Genomic DNA, 23,892 nt, shown 5'->3' on the forward strand with positions numbered 1-23,892 from the left:
TAAATAAGAACCAAACCTGTGTCCGAACACTGCGGGACCGTTTTCCTTTCTTTTCCCGGGTTATTTCCCGGCACAAGGAGGGATGCTCGTGGGCCGCCGGCACCATCTGCCCAGGTTTCCCCAGCCCGCATGGGGGATGCTGCGTGCCAGGACTGATGTGCTGCGGGTGTCGTAGATTTGGGGTGCTCTTGCTTGGCCAAAAGGTAAGGAGGTCTGCCCTGGTCCAAGACTAATGATTTTCTCTTAAAATAACAGAAAATCAGAGATTTATCTGCGTCCCCCAATTCCTGCTCTCACCGCAGAGCTATGACCCTCTTCCAAATACGTGTATCCCACGCAGCAGTTCCCTGCGTTTATAGCTAATGAACAGAGCTTTGGAAAGAAAATATTGCTTTAGTGATTCCTCTTTCATCTGTTAAACCCCCTTCCCACCGCCAGCGCGGAGCTCGGCTGGAAGGAGAGGAGCGGGAGGGGAGGGAAGGGGTTTTGCTGGGGGAAGAGGAGGTGGGAGGGGGTTTGGGACCTGCCCGCTGTGGCCCTGGGGCTGGGGACGTGGGACCTGCCCCTCTGGGGATGGGGACGTGGGATCTGCCCCTCTGGGGATGGGGACGTGGGACCTGCCCCTCTGGGGATGGGGACGTGGGACCTTCCCCTCTGGGGATGGGGATGTGGGATCTGCCCCTCTGGGGCTGGGGACATGGACCTGCCCCTCTGGGGCTGGGGATGCTGCTGCTGAAGGGCTTAAGGACCCGGCCATTTCTGACCCCTTGAGCATCCCGACCCGTGGTGGGGGAGAGAAGGGCAGCTCGACTCCTTCTCCTCTTCCCAAGTGTGAAGAGGAAGACCAAGGGGATTATAAAGCTCTCTGCTGTTCTTTGATGCCTGGAAAGCTCCTGGAGTACCGGGGGTTTTAAATCTATTTAAGCACCGGGAAGATAACAAGGTGATAAAAAGCAGCCAGCGTGGGTTTGTCAAGAAAAGATCACATCAAACCTCTCTAATTTCCCTCTCTGAGGAGGGAAGGGGCTGAGGGGATGAGGAAGAAGCCACGAATGGGACATATTCTGACTTTAGGAAGGCTTGAGACCTGGTCTCGCGTGACATTTTGGGAAGGAAATGAGGCGGTTTGGGCTGGCCACAGTCGCCCAGACCTTCCCTCCCGCACAGCAGGGTTGGAGGGGCCCTGCAGACAAGGAGGGTGCTTTGCAGGTGCTCCCATGGGGACGTGTCCTGGGAAAAGGCGATGGCTGATGTGTCCTGATTCCCGCTGGGACACAGCAAACCCTCCAGCCCTCTGGAAAAACCCAAACCTGGCCAAAGCAGCCGGCGCTGCCGACCAGGAGGATGCCCGTGTAACGCTGCTGCTCCCCAGCTCCGGCGCGGCTCGTCCCACGCCGGGCACAAGGCGGCACAAGGTGGCCTGGGACAGCCACTGGCTCCCTCCGTCCCTCTTGGCACTGGAGCGCGAGGATGCGGCATCGGTGCCGGGCGGACATCCAGGCATCCCCTGGAGAGCAACAGAGCTCCAGCCTCCACTGAGCTGCGCAGCATCTTCCCCCGTGACAGCGTCCCGTCTCGGTCCCCTGCCCTCAGTCCCCTTGTGTAGAGGGCGTTGTTTTAAAGAGAAGGACCAGGAAAGGACCCTTTCCCAAATCATAGAATCCTAGAATTCTAGAACTGCCCAGGTTGGAAGGGACCTTTCAGACCATCGGGTCCAACCACCAACCCAACACTGCCAAAAACCATCGCTACCCCACGTCCCTCCGCACCGCGTCTGCCCGGCTTTGAAATCCCTCCAGGGGTGGCGACCCCACCACTGCCCTGGGCAGCCTGATCCAATGCTCGACAACCCTTTCAATGAAGAATTTGTTCCCAATATCCATCCTAAACCTCCCCTGGCACAACTTGAGGCCATCTCCTCTTGTCCCATGGCCTGTTCCTTGGGAGAAGAGCCCGACCCCCCCTGGCTGCCCCCTCCTCTCAGGGGGTTGCAGAGAAATCCAGTGCGGGTGCAGCAGAAAGGATTTCCCCGGGCAGAGCAAAGCTCACTGCCGGGAGGAGGCACCGACTTCAGGCGGCCCTGGGCTGCGCAGGCTTTTATGTGCCGGAGAACGGCAGGATGAGGGTGGATACGGAGCCGGTCCGCGTGTCCAGACCCAAGGTTAGGGCGAGGGATAGGACTAAACACGTGCCGATGTGATTTTTCGGGTTATGGCTTGAAGCGCCCAGGAGAGGAGGGAGGAAGGAGCCGCCCCCGCTCCCCCCCAGCTCTGTGTGTGCCTTCCAGCACTCGACAAATATCCCACACCGTTAGCCAAAGGTGCCGGCCAGGCCGGCGAGCCCTGCAGCGGATTTTTAAAGGGTTTTTGTCTTTTTCTTTCTGGTGCTTGCTGAAAAGTTCTCACCTTGTGTTTGCCCCCCCCCCAGCCTGCAGCAGGGGCCGGCCGGGACCAAGAGCATCCCCATGGCCACGTCTGACGTTTCCAAGGGTTTTGGGCCTCGCTTTTATTGGGGTCTGCCAAGAAGACAAACAGGAGGGGGACAAAAAGGGCCGATCTCCGCTGTATTTCAGGGTGCTCCCCCAGAGCTCTGCAGCAAAATAAGAACCCAGAGAGTTGCCGGGACGGCTCGTGGTGCCCGGACGGGCTGTGCCCCCCAGACACCCTGCCAGCACCAGCTATTCAGCAAAAACGAGTATTTCTTTACATGTCTGCCACGGTATATCATTTGGAATCCATTCTTCTCCTGGTTGGAAAAGTCTCCTTCACCTGCCCCGGCAGCAGGAGTGAATCCGGGGGGGCAGCGGGAGGACGGCGAGTCCTTCCAGCCCCCGGGATAAACCTACGAACGCCGGGCAGAGCTGGAGAGACGGGCTGACCCCCCTGTCTGCCCAAGGTCGATAACCCTGGCATAACGCATTGCCAAACTCGGGAGAAAGTTTATAGCACAGACGTGGAAGTGATTTTCTTTGCTTGTGACTTGGTGACTTTCAATCACGTTTATCCCCCCAGGTTTGAACAAGTCCGCCGCCAGGACCAGCTTCGCTGCCCGTTTTATCGCTGAAAATCCATCTGGCTCCCCACTCCCCCATGCAAAACTGAATTTTACCCCCTAAGCGACACCTTTTAGCAACTTTTCCTCCGATGAACCCAGAAAGATGCTTCTATGGGATGGGGGCTGGCTGAGACCCAGCGTCCCGAGCAGCTCAGTGCCCCAATTCCCCCGGTTTTCGGGGATGAGGTGGGTCTGGCAGCAACTGCTGACCCTGGGAATGGAACGGAGGAGGAGTTACCAGCGCCGGGGCTCCCGGGTGGAGTCTGTGTGTTCTGCCTGGGGACAGGCTGTCCCCCCCCAGCCCCTCGCACCCAGGTGCGCCCTCAGCATCCCCGGGGGGTATTTTCAGGGGGATTTTTGTACTTCTGAAGTCTCCGCTGGATCCTGTTTAAGCGCAGGCTGGGCTCTGCCCGGGGGCTGAGCCCCTGTGCTGGGGGGGGGGTCAGCTGGGGACCGCGGGACGGGGCCTGCGATGGGAGGAGTGGGGAAGGCCGCGAGTGGGGCAAACCCAGCAGGAGAATTGCAGGTATCCAGGACCCCAACACACACATCTGGGCGCCTTCGGATACCCCCAGCTGAGCCGGGCTTGCCCGGGTCCCCATTCACGATTCAGAAACCGGGTGCCCCGCGAGGCCGGCGCCGTCACTTTTTGATGGAGTGATTTGTAACTTCCCCGGCTAATTGCCAGCGCGGTGTTCAATCCAGGGCAGTCTTCCCCCCGGAAAGCGTCTTCTCCCACCTGCGCTGGCAGGAGAGCGGCACTGCGGAACGGGGACACCGCGGCATTCCCATGGCAACAGCCGGGAGCCCGCAAAAGGAGAATTATGACTCTGTTCCCCCTCCCGGCGCGAGGAGAAGCCGGGCTTTACGGGATTAGGCAGATCCCAGCTCAAACATCCAGGGTAACACTGGGGGGAATAATGGATAGTAATAGCAGAATAAATGGCTTTTGATATAAGGCTCTGTCCAAACAGCGCGAACAGCCCTCCTCGTCTAAACTCGGTGGATGCTGACGAGGTGTCCATGAGGAGTACGGACCCTTTGGGGTTTTTTTTGAGCTTGTCAAACTGTGTGTCCACCCAAACCGGTGTTTGGCACAGCTTTGGCCACTCTGGTCAAGGCAATCGCACCAACCTGCATGATCCAACCCCAAACGCTTTGCTCATCGTGAGGACCCCGGTGCGAGGACCGTTTTGCCCGAAACAGAGGATTCGTGAGCAGGTTGCAGACTCTTCTTCCCACAGACTCTGGCACTAAGTCCACGTCTGATGGCTGAACTCACGCCTTGGCAGCAAGGCTGCTCACCCTGGGGAATGAACCCCCTCTTTAGGTTAATTTTGTTGATAAGCAACCGCCCCGACTGCTGAGAGCTCGCGGGTCACTGTCCCGGACAGTCAGCTCCGCTGGCCAGCCGAGGCCTCGCCAAAAACTTGCCTTCATGAATTGAAGTTCCCTTTGCTCCGGGTACATTCGTATCTCAGGAAGGCAGAAATCTTCACGCAGCGGGAATGCTTCCAACTGGTGGAGCACAGATCCTCACATGAGTGTCTAGTGAGGATATTGGGGTTAATAACTACTTTTGCAGGGGCTACAGCAGCCAGGACGCTGGTTTAAGCCTCCTGCCGAGCCCACGGCCGTGGCCACCCGCAGCCATGGGGCAGGACCTGCAGAAGGACCCACGTCCCCACGTCCTCTGCAGCAGCACCTCCCGCGTCCCGCACCCCCCGCATCCTGAAACCCCACATCCCGTGCCCCTGGCATCCCGCACATCCCGCACCCCCAGCATCCCACACCTCCCACTTCCTGCATCCCCTGCACCCTGAAACCCCACATCCCACACCCCTGGCATCCCACACCTCCCTCATCCCGCACCCCCTGCATCCTGAAACCCCACATCCCACACCCCTGGCATCCTGCACCTCCGGCATCCCGCACCCCCAGCATCCCACACCTCCCGCATCCCACACTTCCCACATCACGCACTCCCAGCATCATGCACCCCCTGCATCCCGCACTCCCCCATCCCAAAACCCCACATCCCACACCCCCCCACATCCCGCAACCTCACATCCCACAACCTCGCATCCCGCACCTCCCACATCCCGCATCCCCAGCATCACGCACCCCCCGCATCCCACAACCCGCATCCCACAACCCCGCATCCTGCACCCCCCGCACCCCACACCTCCCACATCCCGCACCCCTCGCATCCTGCAATCCCCGCATCCCGCACCCCATCCCATGGGGAGATGCTGCCATCAGACATGTCAAAAGGGCCTCAACATCGATGGCTGTAGCAGCTCCCCCCATTTCCCGGCTTCTCGAGGCGCTGCTCTTCCTCCCTGCTGCGGTGTCCCCGCGCTGGGACGTCCCCGCGCTCACCCCGCCGTGACAGCGTTTGCTTCCCCTGCCAGCCCCGGTCCCTCCTGTCACCATCGGGTGACACCTTCGCGACACTGGTGCCGACGCTTCCCCGGGAAATGTCACACACTTGTAACGAGCTGGGAAAATCCACTCAGCTCATCCCTCTGGCTTCTCCCCCCGCGGAATCGCCGAGCGAACCAGCCCTGTTTTCCCCCGACTTCCCGTTTTCCCCCCAGAAAAGGCCCTTTTTGCGCAGCTGTGCAGCGTGAGCATCGCCTGCGGCCCCGCCACGGCTCCTCCGGCCTCTGTGGCAGCGGCTGCCGCGTTTCCTCGGGCTGTTTGCGGGGAGCTGGGCGCTGCGGCGGCTTCTGCACAGCCCAACACTCTTCCCGAGGAAAAGGAGGCGGGAGAAGGAGGCTCCCCGGCTCCGCGCTTCACAGCTCGTTGACCCTGACAAGGTATTTAGTGACATTTGCTGCTCAGCACCGACACAGGGGACAAACCCACGCTGAAAAAAAAAAGCAAAGTAAAGGGCAAAAATGACCAGAGAGCAGAGCCACGGCGTGAAACTCCCCGTGGCCATCAGCCTGGGGCTGGCAGGGAGACGGGAGCTGTATTTCGGGCTCTCCAAAGCGGAGAATCCTTGGCCTTGCCTCCCATCATGGATGCCCCGTTCCCAGGCAGTAGAGCTGCAACGGTTTTTCTTTTCCCACAGGATCAAAACCCATCCTGACGCTGACGTGTGCTCCCGAGCCTGGGAGGAAATGCTGGATCGCCCCTTCCTTCTTTTCGTTCCTTTTTCTCTCTCCTGGTAATAAAACAACAATAAGGAAAGCTGTGGAAAGGGAAAATAAAGAGAAGTCCGGTGCCTTTCCAAAGGTTGGGTGCTCATCCCTGCTGGAATACGTGCGGCTGGGGGCTGGGTACGGAACCTCCAACCAAACCCCGTCCCCAGCCACCGCCGGCTCAGGAGAGCTTCATTCCTGCCTGGTGCCGCGCCAGGGCTGGGTCTTCTTGGGAGTTACGAGCACGGGGCAGCATCTCCACGGCTGCCCGAAAACCCACCCAGCCCCTCCGCTTCCCACATTCCCCGTTTTCCCCTCCTCTTTCATGCTCACTCTCCCCGCTCCGTCCCCCGGCTCAAATCCTCCTCCCCTGCCGCTGTTCTCCTCTGCTCCTCACATGAAGCCCCTTCCCCTCACTTTTACCTCTCCCCATGCTCATCCCCTGCCGCCCCCCTTCCCTCCCCTCGGGGCACGGGGCGCATCGTTTGCCCCAGCTAATTGCCAACCCCGACCCAAACGACTCTCCGCAGCACCACGGCAGCCCCAAATCCCCGAGCGCTGCCCGATTTACTTCCCACAGGAACCGCCGTCCCCGGACAAATCTTCCTCTGCTCCCGACTCTGCCTTTCCGAGTATTTGTTGATTCAAGCCAGCCCCTCAGGGATTCATTTTCTGTGCAGAATGCGAGGATTTAGCCATACAGCTGATGTTAATGCTAATAGGATTTGTACAGCTAAACTCCGAACCTCCCCGTAAAACTTACTGCCCCGTTGTTATCTGAACCCTTTTGCGGCTCACCGCGTACCTGACCTACGGCCACCGAAGGATGGAGGCGCAGACGCTCCCCAGCATCCGCATGAGCCTCAAAATGTGGGTGCTGAACCCTAATTCATCCCTGCCACCCATGGGACTAACCAGAGGTTAATAGATGATACGTCTGCATGTACTTTCCTTCTCCAGTGAGAAGTCAGTATTGTCTTAATGAGGCTTTTGGAGATTTGCCTGGTGGCCCCACCAAAAGCCCACGGGGGTGTTGCTCCTTCCTTGTGCTGCTCTGACCTCAAGCTACTGAAAATACGGAGCAAAAAACAACCCTCAGGGCCGAAAACATCTCCAAGTGGGACGCTGGGTGCTGGGCATCTTTGGGAGCTTGGGGACAAGATGAGAACAAAGCACCCAGCAACCACATTTTTTTCACATTGAAGAAATAAATGAACAAATGGTCACAGCTCAACCAAGCCTTTCCCACCCGGGGACTCAATGGGTGCTGCTGGGTGTCCAACAAGCCTGCGGTGGGTGTCCGCCCCAGCAGATGGGGTGGGTGGTTTCAGACGGCTACGGGCCAGGAGCCAACATTGCCCTGAGGAGTGGCGGGATAACTGCTTGGGATAACCGCTTGGGATAACCGGTCGGGATAACCGGTCGGGACAACTGGTGGGACCACGCGATGACAGCCAGGAAAACCCACCCGAGGTCTCCGTCGGGGCCGAGCACACGGAGCTGGCGGGTGCTGGTGGGCACAGAAAGGGAGAACCCCCCCGATGCGGCTGTGTGTCCCCCCCCGCAAGCCCGGGGCTGTCCTCCGGAGGCGGCCGCTTTCGGGTCCTGGCTCGGTTCCCCGAAGCCCGGCCCAAAGACGGACCCGGGAGGTTCCCACCCTCGGAAAACGGCGAAGAGATTTAGAAGAGAAACTTTTTTTCGGTCCGATACGTTGGGGTAACAGAAGCCCCCCCCGGATCCCCCTCCCCGGGAGGGAGCGCTGCCGCCGTCCCCCGCCCCCGGGCCGCCGATCGCCCCCGCCGGATCCGGTCCCGCCCCTTCCCCTCTTTGTCCCCGCTCTCCCCGCCCCGGGCCCCGACACCTCCCCCGGGCCCCGCCCGCGGCTGCACCGGGACCGCGGGATCCGGCCCCGCCGAGCATCCCCGCTCCGTGCCCCCCAGCATCCTCGCCCGGTGCCCCCCAGCATCCCCGCTCCGTGCCCCCCAGCATCCTCGCCCGGTGTCCCCCAGCATCCTCGCCCGGTGTCCCCAGCATCCCCGCTCCATGCCCCCCAGCATCCTCGCCCGGTGTCCCCCAGCATCCTCGCCCAGTGGCCCCAGCATCCTCGCCCAGTGCCCCCCAGCATCCTCGCCCAGTGGCCCCAGCATCCTCGCCCAGTGCCCCCCAGCATCCTCGCCCGGTGTCCCCAGCATCCCCGTTCCGTGCCCCCCAGCATCCTCGCCCAGTGCCCCCCAGCATTCCCACTCCGTGCCCCCCAGCATCCTCGCCCGGTGCCCCCCAGCATCCCCGCTCTGTGCCCCCCAGCATCCTCGCCCAGTGCCCCCCAGCATCCTCGCCCAGTGGCCCCAGCATCCTCGCCCCATCCCCCCCGGCACCTTCACCCCGTGCCCCCCAGCATCGCCGCCCTGTGCCCCCAGCATCCTCACCCCCTACCCCCCAAGAATCCTCACCCTGTCCCCCCCCCCAGCATCCTCACTGTGTCCCCCCCAGCATCCTCTCCCCATGCCCCCCAGCATCCTTGCCCTGTGCCCCCCAGGATCTCACCCCGAGTGCCATGCCCCCGTAGCAGTGGGGAGGGGGCAGAGAAGGGGGTGAGCCCCTGAGGGCAGAGGGGAGCAGGAGAGAGCCGGGGGGGGGGGCTTTTTTATTTCAACTCCTAGGTCGGAATTTGTTTTATTTACAGTGGTTACCTATATATACACAGCCCAAATGGCGTGTATCTAATATTATTGAAACCACGTGTATACGAACCCACACTTTTTGCACGTCACACTTGCCAGCTCGGCTCGGAGACCCGAAGCGAAGCCGGACCCGTCCGTCTGCGCTGCCAGACCTGCCCATTCCCACTCCATTCTGGTGACGAGCGGGTGCAGCAGAGCAGGGTCCCGCGCTGGCCCGGAGCCGCGCTGGCCTCGGGGGGAGCAGCTGATGTGTGGGGGCCAGTCACACACGCAGTACTGCAGTTGTGGGGAAACAGGACCCGCAACTCTGAACACATACAGCCAACGGATCTATCACGTTTTTTAAAGGCAAATATCACTTCAGCGTTGCGAATCACCCCGTATTTAAACTGCACATGCTTCATTCATGTTTTATTTTCACTTTATAGTGGGATTTTTTTCTTAAAAAGCCTTAGAGGTGGCATACAAAAGCTCTGCTTAGCGTTTTCCGTATTTGTTACACACAGAAACACTCCAGCAGTACTCTAACCTCATTGTTTCACTTTTTCTCTCTGTTTGAACAAAAAAAAGAGGGAGGAAAGCAAGTATCCCAGCTGATCCTGGACCTTCCCCAGGACACCTTGTGAGGATATCCCTCCTCGATGAGCTGCGCGAAAGACTCCTTTTTGCAGCGGTGCGTGAGGCAGGAGGTTACACGTATGTTAATCTCAACACCTGAAAGAGTTTCGAAACAAATGAGCACAGAAATCGCTCGCGCTTCCCGTTTCTGCGAGTCCTGGTGTGTGCAAAGGCAGGTGTAGTTTCTTACGGAAACACAAACATCTGGCAAAGCCCCTTACAAATTAAAAACAAAATTTCTGGTAGACTCCAGGCTGATGTTCGCTGCAGACCGGGGAGTGGCGGGCAGAGCCCCGGGAGCCCGAGTGCTCCTTCAGGACTTGCCTGGGCAGAGCCGAGTTTGCCCAATCTTGGCCTTTGTCAGTAGAATATTAAATATTGCACGTCCCGTTCCTCCGTAGCATGAAAGCAGACAAGCAGGGCCTGGGAAAATTCAGGGCAGAAGTTCCTCAATAAAGCAGAAATGTGCCCAGAATCGTGCTCGATCCATTCAGGCATGCTGGTGGGTACGCTCCAGGATTTCTCCCACCAAACCCCAGGGAGGTGGGAACCTCGGTGGCAGGAAACCGGGACAAATTCCCCAGAAGCAGCTTCACAAGCTCGAAACAGCAAGAGCTGCCGTACCCTGGGAGACGGAACAGTTTTCCAGCTAGAAAAAAACTAATACTGACGCCCTGCGGTGTCCGTTCCTGCGAGAGGTGTCCGTCCCGCCAAGGAGAACCCCTCACCCAGGCACGGGGGCCTGCCCCTGCCTGTGCCCCTGCGGGCACTCGCCGGTGCTTTGCTCCCACACGCGGCCCCCGGGACAATAAAAACTGCAATAAAATGGGATCTGGGTGGCTGACACCCCAGAAGGCCGTGCCACCATCCAGCCAGACCTGGACAGGTCGGAGATCTGGGCAAAGAGGAACCTTATCAAATTCAACCAGGGCAAGCGCAGGGTGCTGCACCTGGGGAGGAATAACCCCCCGCACCAGGACAGGTTGGGGGTGACCTGCTGGAGAGCAGCTCGGTGGGAAGAGACCTGGGAGTCCTGGGGGACAACGGGATGACCATGAGCCAGCAAAGGGCCCTTGTGGCCAAGAAGGCCAGTGGCATCCTGGGGGGCATCAAGAAGAGTGTGGCCAGCAGGTGGAGGGAGGTCATCGTCCCCCTCTGCTCTGCCCTGGGGAGGGCACATCTGGAGTGCTGTGTCCAGTTCTGGGCTCCCCGGGTCAAGAGGGACAGGGAACTGCTGGAGAGGGGACAGCAAAGGGCCACCAAGATGCTGAGGGGACTGGAACAGCTCTCTGATGAAGAAAGGCTGAGGGATTTGGGTCTCCTCAGTCTGGAAAAAAGACGACTGAGGGGGGACCTTATCAACGCTGATAAATACTTCAAGGGGGGGTGTCAGGAGGATGGGGCCAGGCTCTTCTCAGTGGTGCCCAGGGACAGGACAAGGGGTGACGGGCACAAACTTGACCATAGGAAGTTCCATCTCAACACGAGGAGGAACTTCTTTGCTGTGAGGGTGGCAGAGCCCTGGCACAGGCTGCCCAGAGAGGTGGGGGAGTCTCCGTCTCTGGAGACATTCAAACCCGCCTGGAGGCGTCCCTGTGCCCCCTGCTCTGGGTGACCCTGCTCTGGCAGGGGGCTGGAGGGGATGATCTCCAGAGGGCCCTTCCAACCCCTGCCAGTCTGGGATTCTGTGATCTGGCTTGGGGTGATGGGTTTCCAGTGGTAACCACATTTCAGCCCCTTTCAGCACTTCAGATGTAAAATCTTGCTCTCGGCAGCACCCACCGTCGCTTCAGAGGCTGCCAAAGCTGCTGCTGCTGCTGCTGCTTCACACCCCGTTTCATCGCTGAGCAAAGAGCCGGTGCCACGGTTTGCCCCGGGGTGCTGGCGTGGGGGTGGTATGGACCAGGGTCCGTCGGGGCTGGGCTCTGTGGGGCCTCTCCCCGCTCCCTTCACCCGCCCCACACCTCACAGGGGCGACCTGGCACCAAAAAGTCAGGGAAAAGCTTGGCCAGGTAACGGCAGCCTGGCATTTTGGGGGCTTTTGGGCTTCAGACACTCCAGGGAGGAACCTCCAAGCTCTGACACTAACTCCAGACCCCTGAAATGGTGTTTGTTGTCGCTGATTTTGTTCCCTCGTGGTATTTAGTGGTACTGGTACCGCTTCTCCACAAAGGTCCTTGTGCCCGGGATCGGGTGCGACCTCCCAGGGTCACTGGAAGTGGTGGGGGGTTTATTTATCTCATGCCAATGTACCCCCAGGTGCTTTTCAATGTGCCTTGAGCTCTAAAGCCTCAGGGGTGAGGTACCTCAAGAGCATCGTTAGAGAGAAAGTGCTTGAGGCAGGGGCACGGGGGTTGTGCTCCGAAAAGCCGGATACCGTGGAGTCCCGCATTAACGAGGTCTCAGTGGCCACAGGCTGTATTTGCTGAGTTTCCAACCACATCGCGGTTCGTCCGCTGAAATCAAACCCGTGTCCACCAACGTGAGCCAGGATGGGGGTCAGCTGCATCTGACATCTGTGCGGGTGCCCGAGGCCTGGCGCGGAGCGAAGAGCGGCGAGGAGAACCCAGAGTGGTAGGGGTTGGCAGGGACCTCTGGAGATCATCCAGTCCTACTTCACCACCCGTCCGGTAAGAAAGCCCTGCGCTCCCTATAAAACACTTTTGGGGCTGAATTGCTTTGTAAAGGCTGAGCCACCTTCAGTGGGAAAAGCCTGAAGCGTTAATCCATGAGTAAGAGCGATCCGGAGACAAACGCGTTCCCTGCCTGCTCAGCGGTCTAAAGCTCAGCGGAATCGGGAAGCTGGGGGGGAACGGTACCCCCGGGCTCCATCAAGGCACCAGCATTTCTGATGTCACAACCTGCAAAACCCCACAGTGGGTTTTCTTGATGCTTGAATAAACACCCCCAGTTTCAGGTTTTTGATGTATCTGGGGTTTTTATCACCTGCGTGCACGCCAACGGAGACGGACAGCATCAGCTCCGGCTTGGGGGGGGCGGAAATCCAGCTCTGTGCAGGCTCCAGCCGCGGGATATCCCACGCCAGAGAGTTTTTATAGCGGGTGGCCACCGAGCAGTGGTGGATGCAGAGTGACGGAAAACCAGGAACTGCTTCTAACTCCCAGGGAACCTCCTGCCCCCCCTGCCCCCAATGCACTCAAACGTGCAAAACCCGGCAGGCCCCCCTCACCTTTCTGCGGAGATTTAATAGAGGGAAATCTCAGGTGGACTGGATTTCATTATTTTCACAACATACGCTACAGACACCATTACCAAGTATTATCATAAATAATTCAAACGAAGCTACAAATGATAAAATAAACCAGCAAAGTCCATTTTGGGAAACATTACCTTCCTTTTCGCCTGCGTTTTCCTTTGCTTAAGGCGCTAATTCACAACTCCAGGCGTTTGCAGGGGGATTCACCGCAAACTGATGAGGTTCTGCACAACGGCACCTTTCAGTGAACCCGAAAATGCGGGTAACGGAAGGGCTTTTTCTGCAGAGGTCACCGAATTCCCGGCCAGCTCGTAATATTTGAGATGGTTTTTGTGGGTATCACTCTTGATGGTGATGCCCGTGCCAGGTTGGAGGACGTCTCCCGGACTGGTGCGAGTCGGAGCAGAAAAGCGGAGGAGGGATGATTCTCCTCGGCAGCTCGAACCACTCGGTTATTAAATCAAGTCTCGTGGCCGGGGGCTCACAGTGCTCCTGGGTGCCCGGAGCTCCTGCAGAAGTGTCCGTGGGGAGGGCAGGGATGCTCCTCACCCCCACAAAGTCACGCTGTTTTATTTTGACTCCGGAACCCATGATTTCGCCTTTGCCTGGGCCATGAGAGCAGCAGGGGGGTCAGTGCCGGGCTGGTACGGAGGTGTGCAGGGGGTTTAATTCCCAGTTGAGCCTCTGGTCCTGCTCTCCATCTGCTCCGGGGCTCTCTCACCTGCTCTAAGGACCCTCCGGGCCAAGGCAGCAGCATTAGCACCGTACGTGGATATTCAGCCGCTTGTGCAACACCTCCAGAAGCAGAGCAACATCATCTTGGTGCTGGATGAGAAGCTCAACATGAGTTGCCCATGTGCGCTGTCAGCCCAGAAACCCCCCCATCCTGGGCTGCATCCCCAGCAGCGTGGGCAGGGGGGCGAGGGGGGGATTCTGCCCCTCTGCTCCGCTCTGGGAGACCCCCCTGCAGTGCTGCCCCCAGCGCTGGGGCACCAACAGCAGAAGGACACGGAGCTGTTGGAGCGGGGCCAGAGGAGGCCCCGGAGCTGCTGGGAGGGCTGGAGCCCCTCTGCTGTGGGGACAGGCTGAGAGAGCTGGGGGGGTTCAGCCTGGAGAAGAGAAGGCTCCGGGGAGACCTTCCAGCCCCTTCCAGTCCCTCAAGGGGCTCCAGGAAAGCTGGGGAGGGACTCTGGATCAGGGAGGGGAGCCGTGGGACGAGGGGGAAGGGATTTCCACTGCAAGAGGGGAGATTGAGATGAGATCAGAGGAAGAAATTTTTCACTCTGAGGGTGGTGAGCCCCTGGCCCAGGTTGCCCAGAGAAGCTGTGGCTGCCCCATCCCTGGAGGGGTTCAAGGCCAGGTTGGACGGGGCTTGGAGCAACCTGGGCTGGTGGGAGGTGTCCCTGCCCAGGGCAGGGAGGGGGATGAGGTGATCTTTAAGGTCCCTTCCCACCCAAACCATTCCGTGATTCTAGGATCTTCTCTGTCTTAAGCCCAGGGAGCCAGAGCTGCAGGGGCCGGGGCGCAGAGGAGCAGCCGCAGTGGTTGACGAAGCTGCCACCCCTTTTCCTCCCCACTTTCCCCGCGGACATCACCTCCCGGCGGCCCAGCCAGCAAAACAGGTTGGGATAATGCAACCACCCCGGAGCGTGGAGGAGCAGACACAGGTCCCCCCTGCCGCAGGCAGCCACGCCAAGGAACATCCCCGGAACGTCCCCGTCACCTCTGTGTGGCTCCCGTCCACCTGGGGGACACAAAGAGAGGAGGGGTGAAGTTTTTACCGGTGGTGCAGCTGTTTCCTATGGAAATACAGATTGGTTTGAGCCCCTGCCTTCGGGATTTCTGGTTAGGTTTCCTGTATTAGCCTTGCGCAAGGAAAAAAGCCAGTGTTTGGGGCTGTAGACAGAGCGATGGCTTTGTCCCCACGGATGTACCCAAGCGGGCCGTGCCGAGTGCCGTGGGATGAGGGGACAGTGCCGGCCCCCGCAGGCAGCCGTGCCGGTGCTCGCAGCCCCCCCGAATCCCCAGCCTTCCGCAGATGGCCGTATAATCACCGTTTGCTTTCCCATCGTGTCTTTTTGGGACATGTGTTTTGCGTTCGGATTTCTCCAGCCTCCCTGTTTTTGTGAATCACACTTCATAAAATAATGGCTACCCGGGGAACGTAAGGCATAACGTTTTATTCTTCCCGCGCATATGAATTTTTCAGTGCCACGATGCAGCTCATAAAGCAGAGTCCTCGGGTTTAATCCTTATTTTGCAATATACGTAAGCACACACCTACATTCCCCTCTGTCCATGATAACACTTAGGGGTTTTTTTTAACTCTTACTCCTGTGATTTTCTGCTTTAATTTAATCCAGGTCTCACCTCCTGGCTGCGCTGGTCCTCACCGAGCTCATCTCAAGCAGAGGTCATTGTCCCTCCGTTTTTTCTCTCCATCACTAAATTTGGCTAATGGTGCTTATATATTCCTCACTAAAGCAATTTAAAGTCTTAAGATGAGGGGTGAAATAAGAAACGCAAGGCAGCAATCTCCCTTCTTCTGCAGCGCACGTGGGCTGAACTTCCCCGGCTCTGCTGCTCGGTAGACAACAGCACCTGGTACAAGGAGCATCAACTTTTCTGAAACTAAAATACAATATAAACTAAACCTTCATGGCAGTAACAAAGCTGAAACCCTGCAGATGATTCCCTGAGACAGAAATACAGTACTTTTTATTTGCCGTTTTTGCCAGGCGGGTAACGAGACGCTGCAGGATGCCTCTGTGCCGGCAGACCCCGCTCATCCAGCCCGAATCCCTCCTGGCTTCTTCCCATGGAAAAGGGGAAATATTTCACCCAAGTACGAAAGGAGCAAAAGCTGATGTTTAAAGAGAAATCTCAAAGGAAGCTGCCCGTGTAACCACAGCTGGTGTGCTGCGTACCTAAATACCCACGGCCAATTTGCTGCTTTGGTGTAACACAATTCCGCGTCAGTCAATGGAGCTCCACCAGGGAGTCTCCTGGCCTTCCCTAGTTGCTGGGTTAGCCCCGGCGGGGGGGAGAAAAGGAGGGGGACCACTAAAACCCACCTCTCTTTGGTGCCGGTGCAGCACAAGCCGTTTTTGGGCTGGGGCATCGGGTGGGATGGGATAACTCAGCTGACGGGGATTTGGGGATGTTTCCTTGGTGCTGACCCCCCACCATTCCAGGAGACACCTGGAAAAGGAGGGACGCACAGGGGATAGAGATGACGCACCGAAGTAAAGAGTTTTTAACCCAGCCCTGCCCGGGCAACGGGAGCCTTCCATCCCTTCGCAGGTGCGGCGGGTGCAGGTGAAGCTGTGGGGGCTGCGTGTCCCGGAGTGCGCTCCCTCCCCGCTGCTGCCAAAAAGGGGGGGCCAACAGCCCCTTGCCAGCACGGACCCCCGAGCCCCAACCTTCCTTTCTTTGTCCTTGAGCATTGCTGGAGGATTTTTTGTCCTCTTCTTAGGTTTTTGTGTCACTTTTTAAGGCTTGCCACAGTTGTTCCCGCAGGTCGGACGAGCCGCGAGCGCTCCTCCGGGGGTGCACAGCGCAAACACCCCTTTCCCAGCCCCGGCTGCTGGTCCGCAGGGGGATGCGGGGGCTCTTCCCCGGTCTCTCCGCAGTTACGCTCCTGAGGGACAAATCAAGCTTTTACTCCTGAAACTAAGAGTGAAGAAATGTAAGATCCTTTTCCCGCTGCTCCGTGGTGACATCCTCTTTTCGCCTCCTTCACCCCTCCGCGCCGGCCGGGCCGTGCGTGCCTCTCCCACCCCGGTCCCTGTTCAGATGAGGGGCGCAAGGAGGGAAAATCTGTCCCGTAATCTCTGCTGCTCCCCGGCCCGTGCTGGGGCTGCCCCAGCTCCTCCCGTGGCTGGGGGGCTTTACACCCCCTTTTCCCAGGGGGAACAACCTCAGCAAGTCGCTGCCGTAGCCCAAATAATGAGATGGGGAGCGCGGCCGCAGCAGATCCACCCCCCTGCTATCCAGGCTGTACGTAGCAGAGCAGCTCTGGATGTCATCCTTTTCCCAAAAAAACAGGCCAGAAGCTGGGGTAGGAAGATCTTGTGTTGGGGCTTTGGTGGTTTGTTCTTCCTAGTTAATGAGGGAAGAAAAAAACCCAAAGCCCATGTCTCGTCCGTGCCTCTGTGCTGACAGGCTGAAGAACAGCAGACGCGCAGCCATATTGTTCTGTAATCAGCAATTAGCTTTATTATTTTTTTTCTCCCCCCTCATCCCTTTGAGAAAGGGACAAGGAAAGGCCCCACTTCAGAATAAATTAGTTTCTCAGAAGGGAGGGAGCTCTGCAGATGGCTTTGTCGCGCTTTCCACCCTCGTAGAGCTCTGGAGCACACAGTCCCCCACCCTCAGCCTGCCCGTGCTCCAGATGTTCTCCTGTTCCCAACACCTGGATGAGGGGAGGTGGCCTCACCTCCACCTTCCCCAAAAAGCGGCTGATAAATGTCTGATATTTACGGTTAAGCTTCAGCATCAGTTTTGTCCAAGGCTTTGCCTCCCAAATGCTGTGAAGCTGTAGGTTTATCGCTGGGGTTGCCATATGGCTTCAGCCACCTCCAACATGGACCAGGCACGGCGGTGGGAATGGGTTGGTGGCTATTAATGAGCAACTAATTAAGATGGGGGGTTTGTTCATGTGCTCTGTTTCTTCATGAAGTGCAGGAGTTCAATGTGTGTGCGAGGAGGGGCATTTTACGCCTACGCTGCTATCCCATAAAAGGGTTTTGCAGGATTTTGGACCTGGCCAGGATGAAGGTCCCCATCCCCTGACTCAGCCTCTGGGGCAACTTCTGCTCCTCTGGGGAGACAAAACCTCCACCCCCAGCAGCAGTTTCATCCCTGCTATGGGCTGGCCCTTCCAGGGGGGGCTGTCTGACCCTCAGGTGAATGTTTTTTCTCCAAAGAGCCCCTTTGGAGAACGCGTTTGGTTTTTCTTGCAGCCTCCCGGCGCGTGGCTCCTGGCGGCGGGTTTTTGGCGGGCTGCTGTGGCAGCGCTCTGACGGGCTCTGGTCCTCATCCCCTGCGAAGCCAGCCCTCAGCATCCCTGCTGAGTTACCGCATCTCCGCGGTGAGCATCACAGCAGCAACAGACAGCTCCGGAAACTTCATCATTTCCAGCCTCCTCGTTTTCCTGCTCCAAATACGAGTCCCGTGTAGCCGGGCGAGCCCGAGGTGGTGGATTTCTGAAGTCACCAAAACGTAACCCGCGCCGGTGCCCAGCAGTGCTCTGTTACCCTCCTCCGGGCTCCCGGCAGAGGGGAGGGCTCTGCTAAAAATGGCATTTTGGGGGGCACTTTGGCAGCAATATGATCCAGGCAGGAAGAAGGAGACCACCCCCTGTGCCTCCAGAGTGGCTCCGGGTGATGCTCAGCTGCGTTAAACGGAGCCTGTGACAGTCCCACCCGAGGGGGCTTTGCCCCCAAAGGAACCAGTGAAACGGGTAATAATTAAGGAGAATTGCCAACCCCTAAGGCAAGTGATGGAGAGCAAGGGTGAGTGTGCAGCACCGAGCAGGCTCTCACGTGCTTTTTGCCACAAACCCACTTATTTTTTTTAAAAAAACAAGTATAGTCCTGCATGGGGCTGCATCTTTTACCCCACCGAGCGCAGGACGCAGTGAGCGAGGGACTAAGCGGAGGGTGTAACTGCACTGTGAAACACGGTCCGTCTCTTCAGTGGCATCCAGGTGTCCCTATTTTTCCACCTCTTCCGTCCTGCTGGGTACGTAAGGGGTGTGCTAACTTCTCGTTTGGTAACAGCCCCGTGGGGGTCTCACAAACACCTCCTTGCCTGAGCGGTTGCCCACTTGAACGCTGCCTAAAGAGCCGGGAAAGCTTAATCGTTTGGTCCGATGTTATATTCCAAGTCTGCTGAAGCAGGGGATCTGGCGCTGGGGAGGTGCAGATGCTGCTGCCCGTCGCCCTCACGGGCTTCCAGGGTTGTAGCTGTTGGGGTTATTTATTTCAGCTCTGTTCTTTTCTCCTGCGTCGCCCATGGTTGGTATTAGTTTCAGGCAGTTTATCCGTGTTTCACGCTGAGACGCGGCGCTCGCTGCTGGCGACTGCCCTGCCGGGCTCCCACCTTCTCGATGGGCCCCCTCTTCGCCCCGGGCACGCCAGGAACACCATGGTGGGCACCATTTATCCGCCCGGCTCATCTGCACCGATAAACCATCAGGTACGGTTTGACCAGGCAAGAAAAACGTGCGGATCCCTTCTCTTATGCGTGGTGCCCTGCTTGAAGCGGGCGCTGCCGAGCCTGGGTTGTCCCCGGTGTCACTCGGTCGTGGTGGAAGAGCTGCTGCTGCTTGGAGCTCACAAATCCCAATTGCGGAGAACGGCTGGATTTATCACTCCTACACGGAGGAAGGAAGAGAAACCTCACTTCAAACTTCAGCTACGAAGGAAACCACACGTTTTTGGAGTCAGTGTCTCCAAATAGCTGATTTTTCCCTCCATCTTCTCCCACGCGGCATCCAGCTCCTGCGAAGACCATACCGGTGGCGGATCCTGCTCCCGCTTGCGAGTCCTTGTGGGCCCAGGGCCACGGGAACAAGGCAGAGAAGGTGTTTCAGCCTCCCAGATTCCCCGCAGTTCAGCTGTATTTCGAGCAGACCCTTGGGGCTCGGGGGGGTTTAACTCATCGTCTGTATGTTTTTCTCTCCTGGTGCACCCTGGGTGCCTGTCCCATGAGCTAGTTGCTTGCTTCTCACAAGTTTCTTAAGTTTAAAAGAAATTGAACAAAAAAACCCATTCTGCAACAGGAGAGACTTCAGTGGTAGGGGACGGTGGTGCTGGCAAAGACCACTCACTGATTAAATAACTGTTGTATCTCCTGTAGGTTTTTAAATGCATTTTCAGGAGAAGATGGAGAGCTATAGGTGCTCTCCTGGTTGGGAACAAGAAGAAATCGCTGCCGCGTCTCAGGCCTGTTGGTGGAGCCCACGCAGACCACGTCCTGGTGGGGACACAACACACGTTGGTGGAGATGGGCTACGCGGGCAAGCTCTGGGGCACCTGATAATCCCCCGTTGGCCTTTTTCCCCCTCAAAGGAGCAGGGAATTTCACCGGGCTGCTCGGGGGAACCAGCCAAGGAGGGTTCTTGGCCTTTCGCGCACACCCGTCCTCGGCCGAGCAGCGCTCGGGGCATCACCCCCGGCGCCGTGTCCTCTGCTGGTGCCCGGTGCAGGTGGCGAGCACACCACCAAAAGTGCAAAGTTCTCCAGAAAGCACCGTGTCGAGCTATTCCTCCTGCCACAGGAGTTATTTTGGATAACGCACGGGCTGCAGACCAGCACCGCTCCGTTCTGACCCCCGTTCACCTCCATTCCACGGAGACGCTGATGTATTTCATCGTTAAATCGCGTGTGCAATAACCGCTAAGCCAACTTTTGCGCCATGTTAAACAGATCGCCCAGATCGTTTGAGGTTTCTGTTCGGTGGCTGTTGGGCTGCTCCGGGTCCTCCCCAGCCATCAGGGCCCGGCTGGAACCCGGGAATGCCGGGAGCGGAACGGGCTCTGCCTCCCGCTTCTCCCAACCCGACCTTCCGTTGCCCAAACCACCCTGTTCAACCCCCGTTTTCGCTTCTCCAGCCTTCTCCTCGCGAAAAGCGTGGGATAAAAGTTTCCGCACAGCTCCCGGCGCGACCGTCGGGTAAAGGCGATATTAAACGTAAAGCGTCATTAGTTTTATTAACGAAGCAGCTTCGTTACATCCCCAAACGTCCCACCTTTGGCATCTCCCACCCAAAGCCTCGCTCCTCTCCCCCGGGGCAGCTCCCGGCCGCCCGCCGACCCCCCGGCACCCCAAAACTTCCCGGGAGTTTGGCTGCCGGGGCTCGGTTTACCGGGGGATGGGGGGGGCACCCCCCGGTGGGAGACCCGCAGGCCCGTCCGCCGCCCGCGGGCCGCGCAGGCCGCCGGTGGCCGAGCGGGGGGGCGCTGGGAACGGCTGCGGGGTGCGAAGGCGTCCCGGGGCAGCGGGGGGTGGACGGGACACACCGACCCGCCGGTGTCCGCCGTTCCCCGCCGCGCTGCCGGGGGGCAGCGCCTCACGCTGCCGTCCCGTGAGGAAACCGTCCCCGTCGGGGGCTGCCCCGCCGCCCCCAGCTCCGGGGCGAAGCCGGGGGGGGGGGGGGGGGGCACCCCCGGGCCCATCCCGGTGCGGCGGGGCGGGGGGAACCGGGGATGGGGGGGGCCGGGGCGGTGAGGGGCGGCGGGGGGGGGGGGGGGGGGGGGCGGGTGCCGGGGGGGGGCAGTGAGGGGAGGGGGGGGTACAGAGGGGCGGGGTCGCGCGCGGCGATTGGCCGTTGGCGGCGGGCAGGAGGGGGCGCGATTGGCCGGCGCGGCGGAGAGAGCGGCGGAGCGGCGGGCGGCGATTGGCTGCGGACGAGGAAGTAGGAAGGAGGACGGAGGGGCTCGCGGCTTGCGGGGAGTTCGGCGGCGGCGGCGAGTGGCGCCTCCCTCCCCTCTCCGCCCCCCCTACCCCCCCCCCCCGCGGCCCCGGTGCCCGCCCGCCCCCGCCCGCTCCCGCCCGCTCCCGGCCTCAGCGCCGGCCGCGCCGGATCGCGACGCCCCGCGGCGAGGGCGGGCGGCGGCGGCGGGGGCGCCTCATCCCCATCCCGCTGCCGAGGAGGCGGCGCTGACGCAGCAGCGTGGAGCCCGGGACCCGGGCGCCCCGGCAGAGCTCCCGTCGCTGGATCTCTTCCCCCCACAACCGGGGCCTGCGGCAGCCCCGCGGCGCGGGAGCGCGCCCCGGTGAGTCTCCCCCCGACCACGACGTCGGACCGACCGCCCGGAGGAACCGGCGGCGGCGCCGCCTCGTCCCCTCCGCCCCCGGGAACTCCGGCGGGCCGGGAGCAGGTGCCGCCGCCCCGGGGCGGGAGCGGGGGGTGCGGGGCCACCGGGAACTTTCCTCGCCGGCGGGGGTGGGCGGCTCCGGGGGAGCCCTGGGAGGGAGGGGAGGGCACGGCGGGCGGCCGCGGCTCGGTCCCCGCGGGGAAGCGGCCTCGGCGGCAGGTGGGCCGGGCCGGGCCGCCCTCAGGTGCGGGCGGCCGTTGGGCGCGCGCGGCGGCCGTTAACTCGCCGAGTACCGGCGGTGCCAGGCCCAACCGAACCCCCCCCCGGGCCCGGCGGGGCCTCCCCCGGGGCGAGCCCCTCCGGCCCCCGCGGCTCGTCAGGACAAAGGCGGCGGGGCCGGCTGACAGGCGGTGCGGGGCGGCGGCGGGGGGGGGCCGGGCCTGCGGGCCGGGGAAGTTGCGGGGGCCGGAACCGGTGCGGGCTCGGGGGGGCGGGGGGTGGTGGTTTGTTGTTGCCCCCGTTGCGGGGGGGCTGCGCGGCGGGAAGGTGACGGGTGGTCCCGACATCGCCGGTTTTGAGGCGATTCCCGGGGAAAACGGGCGGGAGCGTGGGTCGGCGGAGCCGCTCTCCTCCGGCCCCCTCCCGGGGCACGGGGGAGGTTTGGGAGCCAAACCGGGCATAAGTTCGCCCAGGGCGGCCGTGGCGGTGGGTTGGTGGGTTGTGTTTTTTTGGAGGGGTCCCCCACCCCCCAGCGTGGTGATAAACCCCCTCGCTTGGATGGCCGTTAATTAACCGGGCGAGTTCGTCATCGTTGACTTTGTGGCCGTTGGCCGTGTGGTGTCGGCGACGCCGCGCAGGTCGCGGGCGGTGGATGGAGGTGAGCGCAGGTGGCTTCCAGCTGCTTTGGGGGACGTGGAGCAGTTTTAATTTTCATCGTGTTTTAACACCCCCCCCGGCCTCCTCCCGGCTGCACTTGCCGCCCGTTCCCCGCGGCCCTGGACATCTCTTTTCCTGTGGGTAGCTCCGGTGGCCCAGAGCTTGTTTCCTCTTCTCCTTTTGTGTAGCGGTGGCTCCTAATGGAGGCAGCTCCGCTGGCTCCCTCTTTTCCAGCTGCTTCTACGAGGCGCAGGAGCCAGCGCATGTGACTGGGCAGATCTCGGCAGCCGAGCGAGCTCTCTCCCGGCCGCCGCTCGACAGCCAGCCACCCAGGCGGGCATGCCGCGGGGACCCCCCCTCTGTCCAAAGAGCAGCCGTGAAAACTTGAAAAACACGAGGGTTTTGGATCTATTCTGTTTGCCCTCTCTCCCCCCCCTCCCCGCCTCCCGCCCCCTTTCCACGAGTGCTTATCTGAAAGAGGTTGTGGTTTGGTTTTGTGTTAAAGAATACAGCTGCCCCTCGTGCTCGCTCTCCATCTGAAGTCATCATTGTCAGGAGCAGGCGAACCTCAAAGCGAAAGGCTTTTCTGGGCTTTTGCTAGCCTGATTAATTGATCTGTCCATCAGTTTGCCACAATTAGAAAGCGCTCGCTCCAGACTGGCGGGCTCTGGGTGATCGTTGGTGCTGCAGGGGCAGGATCGTGCCCCGGGGTCTCAGGTTCTTCTTTTAAGGTTTCCAGTCCTTACGGTTGTGAGAGGTAGGGTGACACGAACTGTGTGATAGACTGATGCTTTTGAAATCTTAATGTGGTTTAAATACCAGCACGCAACTGATCGCTTTAACAGAAATATCCTGCTAACATATTCATCCCGAACCATCCTTCACGTTTGTCATGTTCTGGCTACCTGGATCCTTCTCCAGCTTCAGCTGGAACTGTCTAAATATTTGCTTGTGATAGGAAACTGTGTGTTAGTCTGATTTAACAGGGCATTTTGGATTTAAACATTGATTTCTGTTTGTTTTCCTAATGAATTCAGTCCAGCATTTTAAATGGAGCAGCAGCCTAGGCTTTCCAACTGCTGTTCTCCAGCAGAACAGAATTGCTGCCACGGGGAAGTGTAGCACCACTGATAGGTGTAAAATCAGCTGGAAACCCCCAAACCTGTGGGTGAAAATAATTCCCTCCACTTTGTGAGAGTGGATCCGTTCTGGATGCTCCATTTGCTGCGGGTCAATGGTGACAATTGCACAGGACAACATATTACTGCTCAGAAATGTAGCATTTGGGGGGGTTGGAAACAGGCACAACCTTGGTCCCGCAGCAGAAACGTTGTTATTTCAGAAGCCACTGAGGTTTCCTCATCCAACTGCGTAACTAGTCTAACGCTGGCATTCTGTCCGTCTTGCCAGTCGTCTGCGTCACCTTTCGGTCTCCCGTCTGACAGCCGTTTTACTTACTTGTTTTTTCTAACC

General features: G+C 59.6%; 1 protein-coding gene across 1 annotated transcript in view; it reads left to right on the forward strand.

Annotated features, from left to right (window-relative positions):
- Positions 1–21,373: 21,373 nt before the first annotated feature.
- Positions 21,374–23,892, forward strand: part of BAHD1 (bromo adjacent homology domain containing 1) — a 36,574-nt gene continuing 34,055 nt past the window's right edge. The window contains exon 1 of the mRNA XM_074586644.1: positions 21,374–21,501. The gene's annotated coding sequence lies outside the window, so the exon portion shown is untranslated. The remainder of the gene's footprint in view (positions 21,502–23,892) is intronic.

This window comes from Larus michahellis, chromosome 4 (genome assembly GCF_964199755.1).
Source record: "Larus michahellis chromosome 4, bLarMic1.1, whole genome shotgun sequence".
NCBI lineage: Eukaryota > Metazoa > Chordata > Aves > Charadriiformes > Laridae > Larus > Larus michahellis.